Source organism: Anabrus simplex, chromosome 1 (genome assembly GCF_040414725.1).
Source record: "Anabrus simplex isolate iqAnaSimp1 chromosome 1, ASM4041472v1, whole genome shotgun sequence".
In the NCBI taxonomy this organism is placed as follows: domain Eukaryota; kingdom Metazoa; phylum Arthropoda; class Insecta; order Orthoptera; family Tettigoniidae; genus Anabrus; species Anabrus simplex.
Genome location: NC_090265.1, coordinates 125,601,754 through 125,626,368, shown reverse-complemented (window position 1 = coordinate 125,626,368; position 24,615 = coordinate 125,601,754). Strand labels below are relative to the sequence as shown.

At 37.4% G+C, this 24,615-nt stretch overlaps 1 protein-coding gene across 6 annotated transcripts in view; it reads left to right on the top strand.

The window, feature by feature from the left end:
* LOC136862692 (putative leucine-rich repeat-containing protein DDB_G0290503) overlaps positions 1-24,615 on the top strand; it is a 273,731-nt gene that overhangs the window by 62,957 nt on the left and 186,159 nt on the right. Inside the window, exon 1 of one of the 6 annotated variants that reach the window (XM_067138933.2) lies at positions 3,622-3,900. The exons of the other annotated variants lie outside the window; for them this stretch is intronic. The gene's annotated coding sequence lies outside the window, so the exon portion shown is untranslated. Of the gene's footprint in view, positions 1-3,621; positions 3,901-24,615 lie in introns of those variants that run through there. 6 annotated transcript variants of the gene reach the window in all.

Genomic DNA, 24,615 nt, shown 5'->3' with positions numbered 1-24,615 from the left:
TCTCAGTTTTTAAAGAATACAGCATCAGGCAGCATTATGATTCGAAGCACAAATCTGTATATATAATAAATGCGATGGGGTATTGTGGAAGGAAAAGATTTCAAATTTAATTTAAGGTCTCACCGCTCAAAAACAGATGTTCACGAAACAGATCGAGGAAAATATAGCTGCAGTCCGCGCTAGTTATGAAGTTGCACATTTATTAGCCACGAAAGGGAAACCGTTTTCTGATGGGGAGTCAGTGAAGAACTGTATACTTTCTGTAATAGAAGAAATGTGTCCTGAAAAGAAACAACTGATAAATTTGGTCAGCTTATCGCGGAGCACAGTGACGAGAAGAACAACTTGGGGGTAATTTGTGCTCACAACTACGCGAAAAATCAAAATCATTCAAGTGCTTTTTGTTGGCTTTGGATGAAAGTAATGACGTCCGTGATACAGCACAACTTTTAATTTTTATTCGTGGGATTGACAAAGCATTGGAAGTAACTGAGGAGCTGGTATCTTTAAGAAGCATCCATGGAACTATAACAGGCAAGGATTTGTTTCTCCAACTGAGTGAAACATTGAAGGATATCGATTTAGGATGGGATGTATTGGCAGCTATAACAACAGATTGAGCAAGGAATATGAGTGGTACAAAAACTGGATTGATTGGAAGAATAAGAAACAAATTTACTAACAGAAATACTGATATACCTCTTGAATTACACTGCATTATTTATCAACAAGTCCACGAACCTGCTACGCAGGCGTAGCAGGGGGAGAGGTGATACTCCCACGTGGCGCGTCCCAGGTGGCGGATAGGGGGGTCCTAACCGGCTTGCCGGCGGACTTGAGGGAAATAAAATACCTCTCGCGGACCAAACACACTACCCCCTGCGGGTGGGGGACGCACATGTTGAATACACCCGCGGTATCCCCTGCCTGTCGTAAGAGGCGACTAAAAGGGGCGACCAAGGGCTGACTGAATTAGAACCATGAAACTAATTTTGAATCGTACCATCACGCGGGGAACACCACGGGTTGCCTGTACTTGCGAGTAGTACCACTGTATTAGGTATGAAATAAGTTTGTGATTAGTAGCAGCTGGAGGGGGTTCTCCTGTGGGTTTCCAGTACCCGTGCGTCGTACCCATGTGAGCAACACCGCGGGTCTGGGCGTTGCCTGTGAGTTGTACCACTGTATGAGCGACACCGTGGGTCTGCGTTTGCTGTGATTGGTACCCACTCTGTGAGGAACACCACGGGCTGTGTGGTTAGTACACCTAGGTGAGGAACCTTATCGGTCTGCGTTGGCTATGAGTGGCGCCATTGTGTGAGAAACACCATAGGTCTGCGTTCCCTGTACGAAGTGCAAACCTTGTGAGTAGTACCTTCTTGTGTGGAACACCGTGAGTCTTCGCTGCTTTTGATTAGTACCCCGACATGACTAATACCATGGTTCTACTTTACTCGCGACATGTACCATTCTGTGGGGCCTTAGACATGGATTTTGCCCCCCTTTAGACATCAAGCATCCTTATGCTTTATAAGTGGTCCCTTGGTCAGTAATACTATTATTTTCGATCTTTTTTTTAAGTCTGATCCACTGTTTTGTTTGTTTGTTTGTTTGGTTGGTTGGTTGGTTGGTTGGTTGCTTTTTGTTGGGTTCATGTCCATCAAATCATTGTTCATGACAATTTTTATTTTATTTTGGTCAGTGGATGTATTTGACCTTTTTGTTATTTCATTTCGTACCATTAGGGGCCGATGACCTCGATGTTAGGCCCCTTTAAACAACAAGCATCATCATCATCATCATTATCAACAAGTGCTATGTGGAAAAGTATTAAATTTACAACATGTGATGAACACAGTGACACCTACAATTAATTGTATTCAATCACATGGACTCAATCATCGGCAGTTCCAGTCATTTCTGGTTAAAATTGATTGTCATACGGCAATGTAATTTATCATAGCGAGGTATGCTGGCTTAGTTGTGGTAATATATTGAAATGCTTCTTTCATCTTCGTGAAGAAATAAGCACACCTGGTACATGCAGTATTTTTTAAGGAGCAACATCATTTAATTGTCATGCGCGCTCAGAACTATCAGCTTGATATGTTTACGTGTAGCAGAGCGAGCCAGCGAGACCGCAAACAGCTGTCTATGACGTAGGCACAGGAACGAGGTAGACTACCCGCCCAACTCTTCATCTCACCACGCAGCAAGAACCACAGTTCTAGAACAAGGTCAAATATTCTCGATCTTTCAATCCAGAAAATTTTCAAAACTTCTGTAATAATAATCATATCGCCTTGGGAGATACATCATCTTGTAGGAAATTACAAGAACATCTCCTCTACCAAATCTCAAGAAAATCCACCAAGGGACTTTCGCATCATTCCACTTACAAATAATCACTATGTCTGATAACATATCAGCCACAAGCATATAAAAGGCGAGGCCTCCAGACAGTGGATACACAGTCATCACTGGGAGCTCTGACCCATCAGGCTCGCCATGTAACATTGTCATATTGTTCATCGAAGTGCTGTTTTAAAATTACAATATAATTATTAAATTAATGTAGTAATGGTCCACCTTTCAATACTATAATATGCAATATTCTAAATTACATGTAATAAAAAACTTACTACATTACTACATTAATTTAATAATTATATTGTAATTACAATTCAATATGGATCAGAACCATGAAGTTTATAACCTATGCTGTTTTAAATTCTGTCACCCATACTGTTCGAGTGGACTTAAGCTCTGCAAATCTTTAAGATATTCTGATAAGTAGTCGAACTTAGACTCTACATCGTCGAGTGTTGTAAAAATGAATTATTTTCTAAGTGATATGAATAGAGATCATTTTGTTAACTGTATTTCTTCAGTGAAGTGTAACTGATTACATTGCTATGCAAAGGTGATCTTTGAAGTGTTTGAAATATTTCACCTTAATAACATAAGTATTGCCATCTTGTGCAATTCAACACTCAAGTGCTTCAGAACAAGTGATTAATTTTGTGCTCAATAAACTGTGTTTAAATTGAGCGATATTCGAATTCACACTTGTAAATAATTATTTCTAACTTTATTTCCAAAAGACTCTCTGTGCTAAGAGTGAATAACAATTTAGTATTTCATCGCTATCAGCAGTGTCCTACGGATAAACTCTTGAATAGCTATTTCTTATAGGTCAAATGCGATAATATTACTCGTTGTGGAAAGTAACCACATACTGTGCTACAAGTGAACAATGTTTATTTCATTATTTTCAGTGGCAAATAACTATGAACTGTGATTTATTGAATCAGTGCTATCTGCCACAAGCGAACGATATTTAATACTAAATAACCATGAACTGTGATCTATTCTTTCATCAATCCACTACAAGTAAACAGTATTTAATTTCATTATTTTCAGTGGTCAATAACCATGAACTGTGAAATTCTTTCATTTCTTAAATCAATGCTATCCGCATTTTCAACTTCTCAAGTGACATTTAATATCCTCTATCTACAAGTGTCAAATGAAGTTAATGCATGCTTCAAATTTTCGTGTTGTGCGCCTACAATAAAGTCAGTCGTTGGTGCCAAGTGATTCTGAAAGTGTCGGGGGGACTGTACGATAATGGACACTCATATAAGTAAAATTGCAAGTGATTACCCCGCATCCAGATCGTCGTGGAACTTCGAGAGCTTCTAGATCTTCAGGTTCGAGGCATGGGTTTGATTCCATTGCTGGTGAACGGACTTAGGAGGATAAGTCCAATTCCATGGTGGCGAGGGGACCCTGGAGAATGAGATCGATTCCATGGTGACGAGAGGACCCGGGAGCACGAGGTTGCCTGGAGAACCATTCTAGAAGGTGATTCGGAAGACGACAATTTACAGCACTAAGGTGATATAAATCCAAAAGAAAAATTTTTTCTCTTGTAGATAGGACCTCTCCTCCCATAACAAGCCCTAGCTAAAATACGTGGAATTTGCCCTGAGAACTTTTATTTCATGCTTCATAAATTATCAGTTGAGTCGGGCTATCTTTTACCGATACAATATTGAAATGCTTCTTTCATCTTTGTGAAGAAATAAGCACATTTATGAACATAAAACAGAAAGAAGTGACAGAATTTGGGAACGAAAACTGGATGTGGGATTTGGCAATACTCACGGATTTAACGCATCATTTAAATATTTTGAATAAGTTATTATAAGGGAAAGGCATGCTTTTAAATGAAATGTATAGTTACGTGTTGGTGTTCCAAAATAAATTTAAATTATTTCGACAGCAATTAGAGAAGGGCACTTTTCATGTTGTACTGAGCTTCAAAATGCGAACTCAAACAGTTCAGTGCGGTATGATCTATTTATCAAGTTGATTAACCTACTGAAGAATGAGTTTGAAACCAGATTTAAAGACTTATCTGTGAATGCGGGGAAAATTAATTTGTTCGAAAATCCATTTGCAGTTGAAGTCGGTGATGCACCTGTGCAACTACAGATCAAATTAATTGAACTTCAGTGTTGTTCCCAATTAAGAGACAAGTTCGCGGAAGGAAATCTTATTAAATTTTACAGGGCGCTTAATAATTTAAAAAATTCCGGCTTTCTTAAAATTTGCGAGTAAATTCTTGTGTGCATTTGCGAGTACTTACATTTGTGAACAAACATTTTCAAAAATGAAGTTTATAGAATCAAAATTACGTTCCCGGATCAGTGATGAACACATTCCAATCTGAGGGTGGCTGTGTCAAATCTATCTCCAGACATTTCAGCACTGTCTCTTCAAGCGAAGGCCCAGGCCTCTCATTAATTGATAAGTTCATCCCAAGTTACAGATATTGTTTACTTTTCTCAGTTTGTTTTGTATTGTTGTTCAGGTTTTGTTTATGTTGCCAAATAGCCATGTGAGAGTTTCGTTGGTTAATTTGTTGGTGATTGAAGAAGGGGGGGACCTGGGTGTGTAGATATATTTGTGTTAGGGAAGGTCGGGGAGAACAACGTGGCCCCCGGTACATTTAGGAATCTGCTATTCGGCCTGCCCGCAAATTCAGTTGAGCACCCCTGTTTTTTTTTTTTTGTTTTTTTTTTTTCTCATTCTGATGCTTTTTTCGTGCAAAATATCTTTAAACAATATTTATTTGACAAGAAATGTATCAAGATGCTACTTATAAACAGTCACAAAAGTAAATGCACAATAAAACACTACATAAATACAACTCCAAGATACACTGTTTCTTTTTTTATTTTATTGTTACTAATTATCATCAGCACTACACACTAAGACACACAGGTCGTCGGGGGCATCAACTAGAAAGGCCTGCATCAGGCCAGGCCACTCTGGAGTTTACACAACATCATCAGTGGCAAATTAAGTCTGCAGTAGCTAGAATGGGTTGGGATGAGGCAAAGCCGGTGAGGGTAAGTTGTTGCATAATCCAAACATGACTTTGCCTGTTGGCAGGGGTGAGGAAGGGAGGGTTTCAGTTGACAAGAGAATAGTGGTGTTCATCTTGTAAATTCCTTACATAAACAAATTGCTGCTGCTTTTGTTGTTGCAATTTCACATAAAGGATTGGGATATTTGGACCAGTGAAGAATTGATTGTTGCTTTAAAGGACAAAATAATTTTCATTATCAGCCCCACTGTGCAATGATAATGCATTGTCTGTCAAGCACTGCCCTACATACATGTCACAACGGAGCTTTGAACGCGAGGTTCAATGCAGAATGACTAGGAACAAAAGAAGAAATAGCGCTTCAATGTGCTGAGGGTTAAGGGACGAAATAAAAGAAAATAAGTCTCCTCACTGTCCTGAGGGAAAATGACAAAATAAAATAAAATAAATATCCTTGCTAATAATATAATATTTGTATGGCCTCAGCTACCATGTGCAGACATTTTAATTCGACGCCATCTGGCTGTCTGCTCGTCAGTTTCCATGTTCCGTTTTACTCTAGGCCTACTAGATGGTAGACAGAGTAAACCGGATCTCTTGGGCGTCTATGGCTGAGTTTTAATTTTGTCAGGTAAACACCAAATATGTCACCAGATTTCTTTTACATGCCGACATCGTACGACGTGGAGTGTCGAATGGACTTTTTTCCGCCCTTCAAAACTCTGACTACCTCTACCGGGTTTGAACCCGCTATCTTGGGATCTGGAGACCGACACTCTACCACTGAACCAGAGAAGTAGCTGAGGGAAAACAACAAAAAATTGTATGGTGTGGTCCAATGACGTACTCTTAAGCAAGTTCTTGATTTACTGTAAAAGAGGTTACAAAGTGACCATCCCTGCCTAAACACATGCTTTGGCATGGTGAAGCCAACTTGCTCACACAGGTTTACACATCCATGCGTCACATCTTATTGGGGCCACAGCATCAAATACACGCCATTGGAGGTCGTCAAAAGTCCTGTACCTCATTACTGTAAACAAGTTCTTTCATATGCCCAAAAACAGAGGTAAAAATCCAAGGAATTTAAATCGGCATTGAGCTGCCCACTACACAGGACCTTTCTGACCAGTCCAGTGGTCCGGAAATATGTTGTCTAAAAACTTGCTCATAGGTCAAGCAATATGGATGTGTGAACCGTTATATAAGAACCACATATCCCTAAGTACTGTATATTCGAAGGAATATTATCAATATCTTCTGGTAGTATCAATCAGTACTTCACGTATAACCCTAAAAATAATAATATCATTTTTACGTCCCACTAACTACCTCTGATGGTTTTTCTAGCCTCTGGAGGAGCCGGGTGTAGTCCCGCAGGAGTTCTTTTACATGCCAGTAAATCTACCGACACGAGGGTGATGTATTTGAGCACTTCCAAATCAGGGCGCAGTGATTTAAATAAATTGATTTTTGAAACAAAAATTCATGATTTAAATCAATTATTTTATAATTATCTACGATTAAAATCAGTTGGCTTAACTTATTCTCATCTCATTACCTGCTGTCCATGTGTCCATTGTTCAAATTCATATAAAAATCAACTATTTAAGTTATTCATATAGGCTACATTTGAAATGTCATCTTTGGACGGAATTTTCACTTCTTAATTTTTGTTTCCTCATGAAAGCCTAATTCTTCTACTTTAAGAAAATATATGGTTTTTACATCTTTTGTGCATAAATATGCTCAGAAAATTATTTAAAAGTATTAATGCACAGGTGGACGTGTCACCACTGCACAAAGAACTTCATAGTTCCTTTTGATTTTTTCAATTCAAGTTTGGCGCTCATTGTAATCAATACTTCAAATCACAGCCTACAAGATCATATCGGCCATCTGTACTCTAACGCCCCTCTTTGATAATACGTCTTTCAGTCATGCCCATCCATCAGTACTTCACATAACAGCCTGCATGGTTGCTAGGTAACATCGCATCACACATTTTATACTGCTAATTTCATGGCAAAAGTTTCCACATGACACCCTGCCATAAGACATATCTATGTCAAAATATTGTTTTCATGGTAACCAGTATAAACAGGTTGCAAAATTCTGTTATACTACAAAGAGTACCTTCTACTCCATTAATCATTCAGAATTCTGAAAACTCGTAAGTATGTTGTGACCTGGCTATACTCCTCCATCATCTGCTTGCTATAACTGGACCCCTTCATGAAGAAATTTACCAGGGTGAGAGAGATACATGTTTCAAGGATTTATTTGGGCATACAGTTCGTGTGAGCTTAGATGGATGTGCATAACGAGCCCATTGTGCGTGTTAAGTGTCCAGTGAAAATGGGAATGTACATCTGTTCAACACAGCTGATACATCTGGGCATGTCCCCTATCCCACTATCTCTCCCTCCTCATTATGCACTCTTTGTATCCTAAGCAATGCACAAGGTTCTCACACTGCGTTTCAGTAAATCAGGTTCCCAGTTACTCTGTAGCTTTTGTGATGTTCAGCAACTTCTCAATCACAGGTTGTTGTGGATAGCCATTTCATGCAGCAGAATGAAGGCCCCAATAATGGACCAGGTAGACCACCCACTGTACCGTAGAGTACATCCGGTACATGATACATGTTGGAAATTATTACAATAGCACTTCGTAAATGAATGTTGTTTTTGATTCGTTTTTACATGTCATTTATGATATCAACTAATGGTACAGTTTTCACCTTTCGTGTTCCAGGTGCAGAAGAATGGTCCAATTTCAAAAATATATCTTGTGTTGCAAGCATTGTTCATGGAGATTGAATTTCTTGTTCTTGTTCTTCTACCGCTTTTGCGACATCTTTGGGGTCGCGGTTGTGAACTTTGTCGAACAAGTGGATTTGGCCCTGTTTTACGGCCGAATGCCCTTCCTGATGCCAACACTGTATGGAGGGACCTAATGACTATTACGTGTTTCTCTGGTGGTTGGTAGTGTGGTGTGTTGTCTGAATATGAAGAGAAGAGTGCTGGGACAAACACAAACACCCATTCTCCAAGCCAGAAGAATTAATTAGACACGATTAAAATCCCCGACCCGGTAGGGACTCAAACCCAGGACCTTCTAAACTAAAGGCTTCAACACTGACCATTCAGCCATCGAGTTAGACGTTCATGGAAATGGAATGATTTTTTTTTTTTTTTTTACGGCGTCGCTGTTGACTGTCAAAAGTAAACCTCTTATTTGGTATCATGTCATTTTATTGCAGACAATGCGGGAAAGGCTGTTTTTTAGGTAACATCTTAGTGATAGTATGCTGTTCCTCACCTGCTCTCACACCTGATGAGCTACAACAGTCCATCTCTGTTTCAAGAGTGCTTGCGATCATTTTGGTCTCTCCATTTATGTTCAGAAATCCAAAGTACTTATACAGCCTGCACCTGAGTCGAACCTCCCAGCTTTCAATATCTCCATTGTGGATACTTCACTGGAGCAGGTCGACCACTTTTTATATCTAGGAAGTATCCTCTTAACAAATGCTAACTATTCACAAGATGTGGATAGGAAAATTGGTGCTGCCCACTCGGCATTTGGACGTTTATCCTGTCTTGTCTTCATGAGTAAGGACGTTACAGTTCATACCAAGATCATGTTTATTTTTGCATGCTGTTGTCATATCATCACCGCTTTATGGTTGAGAAACTTGGACCCCCTACCATCAGGATATCAAAAAGCTAGAGCGCTTCCATCTTCAAAATCTTAGATCCATCTTGAACATCAAATGGGAGGACCGTGTCACCAACCTTGCAGTTCTTGAGATAGCGCATGCTATAAACATTGAGGCTTCTATCCATGGCCACAAGCTCGGATGAATAGGGCATAATGCCAATATAAATGGTCCGTTATTGGACATTATAAATTTTCATCATGGATAGGGCATGTACTTCGCATGAGTGAAATCAGGCTTCCTCGTCAACTCCTGTATGATGAACTCTGCTCTGGCACAAGACTTCATGGAGCCTCTTTGAGTTGTTTCAAGGATCAGCTGAAGCATACTATGAAAAGAGCTGGAATTAACACTCAATCCTGGGATACGCTTGCTGAGAATTGTACACTTCGGCACCACACTGTTTCTACATCAGTTACGGTGTTTGAAGAGGAATGACGACGACATGAAGAGGATAAATGGAAGCTCCATCAAGCTCAACCCTACCCTGTCCTAGCCATTCCATGTGATCTGTGTGGATGTATATTTCATACCAAGATTTGGCTGCTAAGTCATATGAAACATATTCACAAAACATTGTGAGTGTGAAAATGTAAACTGCTGAAGAATATGTTTACTCGTATAAAGTTGCAGCCGATGACGACGACAGGAGAATAAGCGTTCTTGGAGACCTGATCTGGTGTTTAAATTAGTTCAGGGGTTTTCAAAAATTTCCTGGCCATGATGTACTGGTACACTTCAGTCATTTGCCCCACAACATGATCACAACCATACTACTGTATAGCTAATAAAATCATAACATTTACTTTTAACACAGAAACACAAATGTATTATCATCATCATCATCATCATCATCATCATCATTATTATTATTATTATTATTATTATTATGATCATCACGAACATGAATTTTAAGTGACCGTAACACCCAAGGGGCATCTACGGGCTTCTGGACCCCCCCAATGAATTTATATTGACAACTGTGTCATTTATGGTTTTTAAAACTTTTTATCATATCCATTATGTGTGTTTTAATGAATGTTTCTTCTGACATTTTGTGTGTTCCTATCTTCTAAACTAAAAATGTCTTAAAACTAACAGACAAAACATATCCCTGTAATTAAGTGTTCTCCTGGTAACACAAATAATACATGCATTGAAATTTTAATTAAATGGAAGCCTGTCGAACAGTTTGTGATGTGTAGCGAATATTAGTGCTGCGGAAATTACAGTGGACTTCGTTGAAGATATACTAGACAAGGAGAGTGATACTAATTTCAGCTTTGATGACATTGATTTAGAAAACAGTATTGGAGAAGCTATTAGTTCAAGTGGCAGAAACGAAAGAGATGAATTCATTCCTGTAGGGTCAAGGGAGTAATCAGACTCGTGGAATACAGGCAACAATGACCCGAACATAAAACCTCATGGACACACTGATGGAATGGCAAGTGTTCAAACAAGACATAAGACAGACTAAAATGGTATAAGTAATATTGTTCCTCCACATGTTGGACATAGCTGTTTACAACAGCCTGGTCATTTGGAGAGCTTTAAATTTGCTGGCAGGACCTAGTGTTTACAGTACACTATGTCTTCTGGTATGGGCTAGAGTAATTTTGTTACTTTCATTGATCTGTCTCTGTCATATAGTTGGCTTTGACAATATGAAAGTGACTGAGGTATGAGTGATGCTAGTAATGCCATTCCTTCTGCAGCCAGTCCCTGCTATGAATGGTGTGAAAATGTTGCTCATAAGGTCGGTTGGTGCATGCATTTCAGTGGGCTTGGGCTTGTAATAGTAGCAACTTCTGGCTCGGTGAGGAAAGCAACGGGAAACTACCTCACTCCTCATTTCCCTAGTACGCCTCTTCAGTGATGCCTAGGCCATCTATGACAGCTGATGGCAGAGCTGTTGAGGATCCAACCAGCCTTAGGGCTGAAGACGGAACATACACATACAAATGATGGGAAGGGAATCACACTCCTTGATTTCTGTCTCATGATAGCATGTGGCCTGATAGAATAGCACCATGTGCCACACTCCATCCATGTGAGGTAGAAAAATTGAAACCCTCACCCTTTAGGCTAAAAGAGAGACATTTCATCTCCAGGATTTCATCCACAGACAAGAAAATAGATGTTAGCTGGTGATGTGTGTTGTGAAGATAAAAGGGGTTAGGAAAGGCGAAAGAACAATATGCACTGCCTACAGAAATGTATCCTTGTGCTTCAACCCCTGTTTCCAACATGTAACATTATTTATTTTAACATTTGTCACCTATATGCCAGAACAATGAATGTCCCAAAATGCAGATTTAGACTTTAGACAAAGTAAATAGAGCAAACATTGAACTACTGTTTGTAACAGATAAATAACACTAAGTAGAGGAAAGGAATATATCCAAACAAATAATTGTATAATTGGAAAGGAAATCATCAGAGAATGCTGCAGTTAAATTGGAGACATGCCAGAGTACTGGACATATCTTTAAAGTATTAGCAAGATCTTAGAAGTGAAAGAAAAAGGGATTATGAGTATCACTCTGTATAAGCCAGACTGACTTATTGTAAATTCTAATAGAGTTGTTTAGAGAAGATTACTGAAATCTTACCCAACATAAATAAAATCCTGTCCAGTAATACCTCAGTGGGTAGGGAAGGAGCATATGAATAGAATCGCAACTACTGAGCAAATTGGCTGCACGGTTCAGGTCATGTAGTTTGCCACCTCAGACTACAAGGGTAACACAAAACAAGGCACAAACAGAGTTAAAAGGGGAAGGTAAGAGCAAACTACACAATATAAGAAATCACTACAAACTCGGAACAGTAGTTGGCATTACTTGGATCTCCAACAAAACCTGTACGTAAATATCAGTAGGGCCAACTAGTGAACAACAAACCGGGAAGATGAAAAGGCTGGGAACCTACCAAAGGCATGGACATGGCTTAGATAGCGGATTCCGAAATAAATCACCGTGATCCTTAGATTTTAAAAATATTATTTACAAGATAATTTTACAAATACATTCCAAGTTATGAGCTATAAGTTCAGTGATATACATAGGTTATTTCGTAGCAGTGTAAATTCAAATTTCAGATCAACTATACATCTAGTTACCAATGCAGTAGTACAATGCAATTTACAGGTTATCCAAAATCTAGCGTACCTCAAGTGATACAGAACTACTTGAGGCAAACCCCAAGGGAAATAACGTTAAACTATATGCTACATATTTTAGTGAAACAAGAAATGGGAATGCCTCGGAAAGGAACAGGTAAGTCCAGATGAAAAACTAAGGCGTCATAAGTAACTAATTTGGTGAATCTAGGCGAGGTTAGGGCAGACTCCTGTATGAAAAGCAAATCGGAACATTACGGAAATTTTAGCAGGAACGGAATTCAAGAGTGCTTACCCGAGGAGAGTGCCATCCCGGAAACCGGGGGACGTCATCCAGATAGGCTGCTCGCAGACAGATAGACCAAGACTGACGGATTTCAGGATACAGAATTAATTCAAACACTGCCTCGCTCACTATATATAGGAAATTCCGGCCTTGGAGGCAGCCAATCAGCGTGCACGAGTTCCCTATCGCCACCTAGACTCACCAATCACAACCTTACTTTTGATCACGAACTTTGACTAACATTCTAGAATACGCATGATCGCGAAAGTCGTATTTTTCCAGAATAGACAGAACACACTTTCTAGAACACATACCAACAAAGTAACACACCCTGTACAAAAGTTATGTAACTTTCTGGATCTTTCCAGGAACTATAGACAGAATTCTACTATTTACAAATGCATATGTTACAACATTATACAGTACAGGTTAGGTCAATAAAAATAAAACATCATATCATATTTTACAAAGTCTTCAAAAAATACATTCCACTCGCATTACATAGTTCACTTGTAACATAGTTGTTAGCATCCTTTTGGGAGATGATGGGTTCAAACCCCATTGGTTGCAGCCCTGAATATGTTTTTCTATGGTTTCCTATTTTCACACCAGGCAAATACTGGGGTTGTTCTTTAATTCAGACCACAGCTGCTTTCTTTCTGGTCCTAGCTCTGTCCTATCACCTTGTCACCATAAGACATTTGAGTCAGTATGAGATAAAACCAATTGTGAAAATAAAATAAAAATCAAAGCTGTGGAAGCAGGGAGAATGTTAAATGTATTAAAATGGGGATAAATTTGCTGAGTTTGAGACAATATGCCACATGTGATGGATTGGTAGAATTTGCATGGGATGTGGATGGGTCAAACTGTGAATGCTTGCTTGGCATATTCACGCCAGTGGCTTTCTTTTCCCTACATATCTTTCCTTCCTCTTTGAAGTCTAACGACAATGGGATTAGGATGGTAAGAACAGTTTTCAAATGAAACTGGGAGTTTCCAGTCTGGATCTGCATGTTGGCGGTAGATGTGCATGGTTGTCTTTCTGTGGCTTGTTTGCTCATCAGAAGTACAAGCACAAACAGAATTGAGTGCAAATAGATTGTAAGCAGGAGAAACTAAGATTTGAAACAAGTAACAGCTTATATAAATTGAAAAAGTACATTGGTTCCACCAAGTCAATACCTATAAGTTTATTTACAATTCAAAGTTGTAAATGCATCTTATTAAAATAACAGGACATGTTTTGGCCATATTTGGCCTTCTTCATCTATCAAGAATTAACTTAAAATTAATATACTAAAAGTCACAAAACATGAATAAAATTCACACTCGTATGATATACGGTATTTTAAAATTAAAATAAATGCATGTTGAATCATCACCAGATGAAGAAGTCGCTAGATGTAATGTGTTGAAGTTAGAACAGTTCTATATAAAATAAGGATGATTGTAATTAAAAGTTTCTTCTGTCCGTAAAATTAGATTCATGCCAAAATAATGACAGTTGATTCAGTAAATTTGTTGTTCCACTTAATATAAAAACTTGTAAAATATTATAAATTCACAAATGTAGATCTGATTGATTTAATGCCTGCCAAACTATTGAGTGGAAATCAATGGCTGTCTGGTCATGTTGTATGATATGAAATCTAGAAGGAAAACAAAAAATTACTAAGATGAGTATTAAAACTAGGGAAGCAAGATTTAGGAAAAGAAGAACCATGTAGATTAATATCAAGAAAAACAGACATAAAACTCACAACAGCTCTGTGTTTGCCATATCATGCCTGTATGCTGGCTAAGTTGACACTAAGTTGGTAACATGTTCGTCCTCGTGTGAGTGTAAACACTGTTATCGGTAGAGGGGAGTGCGAGAGGAGAGGGGGAATGTAAACAAACAGAGTGAGGAGTTGAATGCGTACTTGAGACCGGCATATAATATGGTGATGGCAATAAATTGAACTTATTATAAAAATTTATGATTTCATCATATAGGACATTGACTTTCTCCAAAATTTCATTGAGGTTGAAGGCTGCATTAAATCTTTGATCCAAGTGAATGTGGCTATCTTCCCAGATATTGAGTAATTTGCCCTTCTGTAAGGTCTTCCATTGTATTCATGTCATTTTCAATGGAAGTATAGGAGTGATTCAAATCTTCCATGTGCTCACTCATGGCCGAGAATCTATTGTATCTATTTGCCTTGACATGTTTTCGGTAACGTATATTAAAATTTTGGCCTGTGTGACGTACGTAGCTTGCCCGGCATTGATTGCGTTTCACTGTATAGACCCCCGAATTTAAAAACTTATTATTATTAATGACATTCGTATTGTAATCTAGCATTGGTATTATCGGTCTTAAAAGGAACTTGAAGATTATGTTTCTTGAAATTATTAGTGACTTGAAAAAGTTTGTTACTGTTATGTGTGAATGTAATGTACTTCTTTTTACTGTCGGCACTATCTTTCTTTAAGGTGGTGACAGGTTTATTTTTCACCTTAGTGATGATTTTATTCATGTAGCTTTTGTTATAGCCATTTTTTTTACAGCTGTTTCATAGATGATATTAATCTCTTTTTTATAATTATACTTGGAGAGCGGAATATTCAAGGCTCTATGTATCAAACTGTAAAAATAAGTTTTCTTATCAGAATTTGGGTGAAGAGAGTCCTGTTTTATTACATTAATCGTCTGAGTGGGTTTTCTATAGGGGTTGTAGGTAATATGGTTGTGATTCCTGGAGATTTTGAGGTCCGAATAATTCAGAGGTTTACATGACTTCCAGCTCTGTCTTGTGGGGGTGGGAATTTTTACAAATAGACAGACGGGCTGGGTGTGAAAAGACCACTTTGGCCCGTAGTGGCTAATTTCTTTATGGAGCATTTTGAGGAGGAGGCTGTGGATTCAGCACCCGTTAAACCTATGATTTGGTCGAGGTATGTTGATGATACCTTTGTGGTCTGGACAGAAGGTCCTGAGAAACTTCACCTATTTCTAAACCACCTGTATCAGCAACTTCCTTCAATTAAATTCATTATGGAGATGGAGTCAGATGGATGCCTTCCTTTCGTGGATGTTCTCGTAAAAGGAAAGCGGACAGCTCCTTAGGATGTATAATGTATATAAGAAAATATTTATTTATGATTTATTTATTTATGATTTTCATTACTTTTAATCCTTAGGACGTACCATCTATCGTAAGTCTACCAACACAAATCACTATCTTCATGGAGATTCTTACCACCATCCAGCTCAAAAAACAAGGCATATTCACCAAGAGGGCGATACGAATTTGTGAGCCTTATATTCACAACACGACAGAAGGAATTGCCTAGGTCCTCCGCAAACACAATATAAAAATCGTGTTTGGCCCCATCACTAAAATTGCTCACGGTCTAGGTAAAACCAAGGACAAATTGTCCCCACTTTGACATCCTAAGGTATACAAAATTCCCTGTTCTTGCTGCAAGGTATACATTGGCCAAACTTGCCGGTCCATTGGTACTCATATCAAGGAACATGAACGAAATATTCGTCTTGACCAGCCAGACAAATCAGCAATAGCTGAGCACACTCTATCCTCGGGCGATGATGTCATGTTCCAGGATGCTCGAGCTCTTGCCCACGCTAGACACTACAGGTCCAGGATTATATGGGAAGCTGTGGAAATACGTAGAAATTCTAACAATTTCAACAGGGACACTGGCTAGGTTACCAGCCATTAGGGATTTACGTAGGTAGTTCCCTTCCCTGTCCCTTCACTATTGTTATTTCATGCTGGTGTTTTACAAATTCGTACGTTCCTCATCACCAGATGTTTCATTCCAGGCATGAGTCAGTGTGATACTTTCATATGTGTGTACATCTGTTATGCGACTCCCTCTCAGACTGATTCTGATGGTTCCGTCAGCTTCCGCTTCGATACCAATAGAATAAAATTGACAATGTATAGTGCAAATGTCCAACTCAATACAATCAAATTGACACTTGTTAATTTTATTATTTCAATATAGGCACCCTTTCTTGGTGCAATACAGATGAATTAAAATGACAGCTATATTCACAATGTAGTTACAAAATAAAATAGAGTAAATATACAATGTAACATGATATAATAGATAAGATAGGACAAAGCTTCATAAACATAATTACTATGCTACTTTAAGAATTTAGTTACATTACTCCTGAAAATAAATGATGTTAGTAAAATTTTTATATTTTATATTTTTATATTTTTTGGAAGTTATAGAAAAATGTCATAGAGAATTTTTACCATAACTAGTAGAATAAATCTGACTGTAGTGAATGTTATAAATAATTCTTGTTTCATAATTATGAATCTATGAATTTGTTAATATTGATGTGTTTGAGCGGACTAATTTATTTTGAATTTTATAGATCAAATTTATAAAAGCCGTTATGCAGAGATTTGGAAGTGATAATGTATTACAATTCTTTTATAAATCTTTAGTCATTGTCATAATGGGAAATTTGAAAATTATTTTTAGTGCTCTCTTCCTAAGGACCTCTACCCTTTCAAATAATTCTTTATTACAGCATGCCCAGACTATAAGATAAGTACCATTAGAAAATCAATCAATCAATACTGATCTGCATTTAGGGCAGTCGCCCAGGTGGCAGATTCCCTATCTGTTGCTTTCCTAGCCTTTTCCTAAATGATTTCAAAGAAATTTGGAAATTTATTGAACATCTCCCTTGGTAAGTTAATCCAATCCCTAACTCCCCTTCCTATATATGAATATTTGCCCCAGTTTGTCCTCTTGAATTCCAACTTTATATTCATATTGTGATCTTTCCTATTTTTATAAACACCATTCAAACTTATTCGTCTACTAATGTCATTCCACGCCATCTCTCCGCTGACAGCTCGGAATATACCACTTATTACAAGTAACAACTCTCATTATTGTTCCGTATTGAAGATGATGTTAGGCATAGATATCAAGGATAATTTCATAAAAAACCACCTATTCAATACTTTCCACGTTTAATGTGGTTATTATCTACATGATTTTATGTAGACATATTTGGTCAGGTACATGTTTCACCCATTATTTTGGGCATCTTCAGCCTGTAAACAACCTTTAGGTCAAGGTTTGGGACCTTTTTAACCAATATAAACATACCAATATATACACTATATACAATAAATACATTATATACAATATATACAAACATTAATGAACTCTTAAGATGGGTAACATAAGTTAATACAGTTAAGTTTTTTGGTCCTAATCTATCTAATATGAAAAATGTCCAAAACTAAAATGGATCTTCTTTTTGGTAAAGAGGATTACATATCGGGGTTTATGTGACCCCTATATCATACTAGCTGATGTACCCGTGCTTCGCTACGGGATTCTCAGAAAGACTGACTTTGTGGTTTTCTTAACATGAAATCAACATACGTCATTACAAAAACGTAAGTATGAATGTAACGATTAAAAGCAATGCTATCATATAAAATACTCGATCAAATGGAAAGCCGCATGTTTTATCACTTTTAACGAACAGTGCTGCGGTTAGATTGCGGTGCCAATCTAATAGTCCAAAGTTCCAGAGCTGGGATGACCAGGCCGCAGATTGCCATGAACACTCATCTGCCATTAATCCGCTAAATATGCACACTGTTCATTCCAATCAGTGCCTCAGAGTAGGGATTATATAGCCCGAATGCTGTGATGATCCAGTGTGTTACGTACCAGTAGTATCAGGAAATTTATAAACCAGGGGAATGTCATGCTAAAGAAGAAAGTTATCTAACTCCACAGCTACTTCCCATCAATATTCAGGCAGGCTGTTACACTCTGTATGACTGGGCGAGTTGACCGTGTGGTTAGCGGTGCGCAGCTGTGAGCTTGCATCCGAGAGATAGTGGATGCGAACCCCATTGTCGGCAGCGCTGATGGTGGTATTCCGTGGTTTCCCACTTTCACACCAGTCAAATGCTAGGCCTGTACCTTAATTAAGGCCTAAGGCACTCCTAGCCCTTTCCTATCCCATCATCGCCATAAAACCTATCTATGTCGGTGCGACGTAAATCAAATAAAAATACTCTGTACGCAGCAGTAATCCTGTCTACCAGAGATGAAGGGCAACAGATGACACAAAGCACATCACGACAAACAATGGTCAATTTAATGTTATTGTTGATCAATGTTATGAGCTTTCTATATTGTAGGCCTTCACATTTAGTTTTCTTTCGACTCCGTGATTTGTAAAATATTTTATACCATAAACTGTAGTTTCTTATTCTCCGACTTTACATATCGATTTTCATTAAATACTGTTTACCCATTTCTGGTTACTCGGCGCTGATATGGACTTAGTAACAAAAATCCAAAATCATTAATATCTTTGTGATCATAGCCAGTACGGTAACAATGTATAAGACATGAATAATAGGAAATTTAATAGTATATAACCCTAGTTATGTAGCATTCATCGATTACACCCCTAATAAGAAATATTTGAGAATATTTGAAAACTACCATTTCACTCAGCGTGAATAAAATAATTTACAACCTAGACTATAGCGACTTATTTCCTGACTTTGCATACCGATTTTCATCAAGATAGGACTACTAATAACAACAATATTTGAGAATTATATTTTAGGCCTTCCCCTAAACTACAATTTTTTTCAGCGTGGATACAATTATTGATAGCCTAGATTGTAGCAACTTATTCCCCAACTTTGAATATCCATTTTATATAAAATACGACCACTAATAACATAAATAGTTGAGAATTCAATTTTAGGCCTTCCCCTAAACTACCATTTCACTCAGCGTGAGTAAAATGATTTATAGCCTAGATTGTAGAGGCTCATCCCCCGACTTCACATACCGATTTTCATTAGACCACTAATAACATAAATAGTTGAGAATTCAATTTTAGGCCTTTCCCTAAACTACCATTTCACTCAGCGTGAGTAAAATGATTTATAGCCTAGATTGTAGAGGCTCATCCCCTGACTTCACATACCGATTTTCATTAAATTCTCTTCAACCGTTTTCTTGTGATGCGTGTACATACATACATACATACATACATACATACAGACAGACAGACAGACAGACAGAAATTACGGAAAAGTAAAAAGTGCATTTTCTTGTTACTATGGACATGACCGATACAGAAATACCATTATTTTCAAATTCTGAGCAATGTACAGACAAAACTCTTATTTTATATATATATAGATATATATAGATTAAGTTCTTGACGTACCGTGTTTGGTGACAGGATGTGTCGTCAACAATAAGTGTAGATTTGAACTGATTGTTGCTTGTAGGTTGGTCAAGATTGAAAATAAAAATTTAAATTAAATGTGTTTTAACTTGGCAGTTCTATTCTGGTTAACTTAAAATGTTCAAAAATAAAAATAAAATGAAACGGATCTTCTTTTTTATCATAAGTCTTGAGAAAGGGTGATATTAAAACTGGGGCTTATTTGACCCACGATTTTCATTTTCATGTTCTTGACATAACTAATATTTAAATGTGTTGTCATGCACAAGTGGAGATTTAAAAAACCGATTGTTGTAGATAGACTGGTCAAGAACATTGTGAATGAAACTGTTAGCGTCTTGACTTTGGGTCTCATGTAACGTCAAGGAATTGACAAGAGTACAATATTAAGCTGTTTCATAGTTTTAGGCTGCTGCTTAATTGAGAAGGAACATCCTAGACACTTGATACAGTCTTGTATGAATATTGTTCCCGTTGATGTGTTGCTTGGTCTTTGGGAGGGATCTTAAGAATATCTGTAATGAAGTAGAAAAGTAATATTGAATTAAAAATTTTAGAGCACGCGTTGTGATAAAATGTATTAAATTAACACCTCTTAAATGTAAAATGACTTTCTTGTTCAATTAATACTAGATGGACCTGTCTGTTCCAGCAGCGCCTGTCTTATCAACATTTCTACTCCTGGTGTTGTACTGGTGCGGTAATGGAGGGGCGGGGCATGGAGGGAGAGTGGGGGTAGGCTGGTCTATGAGCGTGTGTGCTGTTGCTGGAGGGGAGTTTCTAGAAGCGATATGGGCGGGTTTATCTTTTGGCATGGCGAATGAAGCATTTGAGTGTGGAGATTTAAATAATTGAGGGATTTTGTTTGATCTGAATTCACGATATTAATTAATCTAGGTGTTAATTCGTACAAAGGATTTTTAATTTCATTGACGTCGTTGAGATTTTCATTTATATTGTAGGTTTGGTCTAAAAAGAAGTGTAGATTTTCAGTTCATTCATTAATTTCCCTTTACCTATGCTTCTAATGATGGTAAGATCTTTCTCTATGGATGTAAAGTGATGGCCCGTTTCTCTCATATGTTGGCTCATCACTGAGTACTTTTGTGTTTTTGAGCGTTATAATGTTCCAGATATCTCGTGTTAAAGCTCCGGCCAGTCTGTCCGATATAAGAAAAATCACACTGTGTACATGTTAGTTTATATATGCCGGACCTTGAATAATGGTTGCTATTGTGATTGACCTTGTTGTGGTTAAAAAATATGTTTCGATTGGTGTTAACTGTCCTGAAGGTTATATTGATATTGTGTTTCTTTAAAGTATTTGCGATCTGATGGACAGCTGGGTTGTTATATGTAAATGTGGTGAAACTAGTCTTTTTAGGTTTTTCTGGGATGAGGTTAGTGGACAATTTAATTTTGATTTTATTAATCAAATTAATTTTGATTTTATTAATCAAACGATTGACCATATCTATTTTAAACCCGTTGAGTTGAGCAAGATTCCTTATGTACTTCAGTTCATTTTTTAAATTGTTGGGAGAAAGAGGAATTTTTAAAGCTCTATAAATTAAATTATAGAAAGAGGCTTGTTTTTGGGACTTGGGGTGTAGGGATGAATTCAGAATAGTTAACGGAGAGTGTGTAGATTTTCTTTATATTCGAAAATCGAAGGTATTATGTCCGCATGTAATAGTTAAGTCCAAAAAGTTTAATGAGTTCCTAACATCATCCTCTTTAGTAAACTTAACATTGGGGTCAATTTTGTTTAGGGACTCCAAGATTTCGTCACTATTAGTGACATTTTTGTCGAAAATTACGAAAGTATCGTCTACAAATCTCAGCCATAAACATACGCCTTTTATTTGTGTTATAATTTTCGTGTGTTCTATTGTGTCCATATAAATGTCTGCTAAGATGCCAGAAAGAGGGTCGTCCATCGCTAAGCCTGTTTGATGGTAAAACTTTCGATTGAAAGAGAAAAAGTTGTTGCTTAAGACAAAATTTAATATCTTCATGAATTCTTCAATTTCCATCTTACTAAGGCCGCTGTGTTTATTGATATCATCACTGATGATTCTTACAGTTTCTTTGGAAGGGATGTTTGGGTACATATTTACGACGTCATAGGAGCACATTGAGTGATTGGGTCGCAGCTTAAACTTGTTTAAAATTTCGCAAAAAATGAATGAATTTTTTAAAGGATGTTTATTATTGAATACGTAATGTTTTTTTTTTAGGAAGCCGTGAATGAATTTTGATACTTTATAGGTGGGGCTGTTTCTACAGTTTATGATAGGGCGTATTGGAAAGTCCTTCTTATGAATCTTTGGTAAGGCTCTGGCTGTCGGAACACTAGGGTTCATGTTAAAAAGTTTTTGTTGTTCTTGTTCATTGAAAAGAAAGTTAGAACTTCTTATTAGAGTTTTTAGATATCGCTGAATTCTCGTGGTTGGATCTTTGTTGACTATTGTGTATATTTTGTCCTTTAAAAAGTCTTCTGTTTTTTGAATGTATGTGTTTTGATCTAGGTCGAAATTTGAATTTGCGTTTATTTCTTCCGCTAATTTTGGTAGTTTCTTTTTACCTCAAATCTGGTATCATTTTGTGTTTCTAAAGGGAGTTTAGAAATGTTAGCCTCGATCTCAGCTACTGTATTGATAATATCCGTTTCTTTTTTCTTGCTAGGCCAGTTATGTTTTAATCCTTTATTCAATAAGTCTACATAAAATCATGTAGATAATAACCACATTAAACGTGGAAAGTATTAAATAGGTGTTTTTTTTATTAAATTATACTTGATATCTATGCCTACATACCACTTAGTCGAGCAGCTCTTCTTCTTTCTCTCAATTCTTCCCAACCCAAACATTGCAACATTTTTGTAACGCTACTCTTTTGTCGAAAATCACCCAGAACAAATCGAGCTGCTTTTCTTTGGATTTTTTGCAGTTCCTGAATCGGGTAATCCTGGTGAGGGTCCCATACACTGGAACCATACTCTAGTTAGGGTCTTACCAGAGACATATGCACTCTCCTTTACATCCTTACTACAACCTCTAAACACCCTCATAACCATGTGCAGAAATCTGTACCCTTTATTTACAATCCCATTTATGTGATTACCCCAATGAAGATCTTTCCTTATATTAACACCTAGATACATACAATGATCCCCAAAAGGAACTTTCACCCCATCAACGCATTAATTAAAACTGAGAGGACTTTTCCTATTTGTGAAACTCAAACCTGACTTTTAACCCCGTTTATCAACATACCATTGCCTGCTGTCCATCTCACAACATTTTCGAGGTCACGTTGCAGTTGCTCACAATCTTGTAACTTATTTATCACTCTGTAGAGAATAACATCATCCGCAAAAAGCCTTACCTTCGATTCCACTCCTTTACTCATATCATTTATATATATAAGAAAACATAAAGGTCCGATAATACTGCCTTGAGGAATTCCCTAATTATTACAGGGTCAGATAAAGCTTCACCTACTCTAATTCTCTGAGATCTATTTTCTAGAAATATAGCAACCCATTCAGTCACTCTTTTGTCTAGTCCAATTGCACTCATTTTTGCCAGTAGTCTCCCATGATCCACCCTATCAAATGCTTTAGACAGGCCAATCGCGATACAGTCCATTTTACCTCCAGAATCCAAGATATCTGCTATATCTTGCTAGAATCCTACAAGTTGAGCTTCAGTGGAATAACCTTTCCTAAAACCGAATTGCCTTCTATCGAACCAGTTATTAATTTCGCAAACATGTCTAATATAATCAGAAAGAATGCCTTCCCAAAGCTTACATACAATGCATGTCAAACTTACTGGCCTGTAATTTTCAGCTTTATGTCTATCACCCTTTCCTTTATACACAGGGGCTACTATAGCAACTCTCCATTCATCTGGTATAGCTCCTCCGACCAAACAGTAATCAAATAAGTACTTCAGATATGGTACTATATCCCAACCCATTGTCTTTAGTATATCCCCAGAAATCTGATCAATTCCAGCCGCTTTTCTAGTTTTCAACTTTTGTATCTTATTGTAAATGTCATTGTTATCATATGTAAATTTTATTACTTCTTTGGCCTTAGTCTCCTCCTCTATCTCGACATTATCCTTGTAACCAACAATCTTTACATACTGCTGACTGAATACTTCTGCCTTTTGAAGATCCTCACATACACACTCCCCTTGTTCATTAATTATTCCTGGAATGTCCTTCTTGGAACCTGTTTCTGTCTTAAAATACCTATACATACCCTTCCATTTTTCACTCAAATTCGTATGACTGCCAATTATGCTTGCCATCATGTTATCCTTAGCTGCCTTCTTTGCTAGATTCAATTTTCTTGTAAGTTCCTTCAATTTCTCCTTACTTCCACAGCCATTTCTAACTCTATTTCTTTCCAGTCTGCACCTCCTTCTTAGTCTCTTTATTTCTCTATTATAATAAGGTGGGTCTTTACCATTCCTTACCACCCTTAAAGGTACAAACCTGTTTTTGCATTCCTCAACAATTTCTTTAAACCCATCCCAGAATCTGTTTACATTTTTATTTACCGTTTTCCACCGATCATAGTTACCTTTTAGAAACTGCCTCATGCCTGCTTTATCAGCCATATGGTACTGCCTAACAGTCCTGCTTTTAAGACCTTCCTTTCTATCACATTTATTTTTAACTACCACAAAAACAGCTTCATGATCACTAATACCATGTGTTACTTCAGTTTCCCTATAGAGCTCATCTGGTTTTATCAGCACCACATCCAGAATATTTTTCCCTC